Here is a 1,315-nt window from a genome sequence, read left to right on the forward strand (position 1 = left end):
TATCACCCCTCTCTCCGCGCGGAAAGCTCTCAGTTTTGATTGGCTGTTGATCTGAATGACCCTTCAGAACATTCTCTCTATATGATTCTCACGGCAAAATCCTTTCTTATCAGATCACAATTTAGAAAGTAGATTTACGTAAGCAAAACTTTCATTTATTACATCAGATTTAATTTTAAACCACATAAAGTATGAAATAATTCCAAAATTAAATAACAAACTTATTCCATTCCTAACTTTTTTTCTCGCTGCGATTCACAAAAGTTACTCACTCAGACATACATCACATGACTCGTGGTTCTTCCTAGGAATTTTACCCACAATTTGAATTTCACATAGATCTTCACAAAATAAAACGTTTAGAATTTTCATTCACTCTGTCAGTCACTCCCACGCACTCACATAAAAAAAAATTGAACATTAATTTTAAAAGGTTCCAATATTGCGTCAAATAAAAATTACAAATATTATAGTATGAAAGATTCTAGTTAATTGATTTTTAGGAGCTATACTTTTCATAATAGCTCCATATGATGCTGAACGGTAATCTATTGCTGTTCCTAAACGAATTTTGAAATGCCAGAATGGTGTTTTGTGATTTTTAGGTAATTTTTTCTGTCCTCAAAATTATGAATCATTAAGAAATGAAATCTGGAAACTATCATTTTAACAATAATAAAAAGCAATGTGTAAAGTTTTGTCAGAATCGAAGAATAAGTAATGCAGTTTATTTAGATACATAAGGAGTACAAATATTCGTGCCGTTCCACTGGCAGGCTAAGTCACTGCCACAGGCGGCATCTGATATACGTGCGTCAGCTGGGTTCTAATTAAAGAAAAAAAAAATAAGGACGAACCTCCTGCAACTACTGGACCGGAGGCGCTCCCGGCTCCATACTTTACTGCACCTTTGGTAAACGGAATAACTTGCTACGTTACGAAGTGCAGTCATCGTCACCTCACAATAGCAATGCACACGAGAGTCCCTGCACAGATGTTACTCTTTTCAAATGGACTTGTCTGCTTGTACTCAGTGAGCCGTATGGCGAGGTCGATATCTCATACCCAGCCGAACTTGTGCACAGGCTTTGGACAACTGGGGCGCTAGCGCTGTCTGTCGGAGGAACGGGGTAGGTGACGCCTAGGCCGAGGGTTTGGTTGGAGTCTTGGAGAGCACGGGGCACGAGACAGAGTGTACTTGTTTTTGGGTTAGCGTGGCCAGGTTTCCGGGTGTGCGCATGTTCCAGCTGCAGGGCACGTGTGTTGATGCTGATGGTAAGTTCTGCGGCAGTTATTGCGGCGTGCCAGCCGTTAC

Source organism: Schistocerca serialis, chromosome 2 (assembly GCF_023864345.2).
Source record: "Schistocerca serialis cubense isolate TAMUIC-IGC-003099 chromosome 2, iqSchSeri2.2, whole genome shotgun sequence".
NCBI lineage: Eukaryota > Metazoa > Arthropoda > Insecta > Orthoptera > Acrididae > Schistocerca > Schistocerca serialis.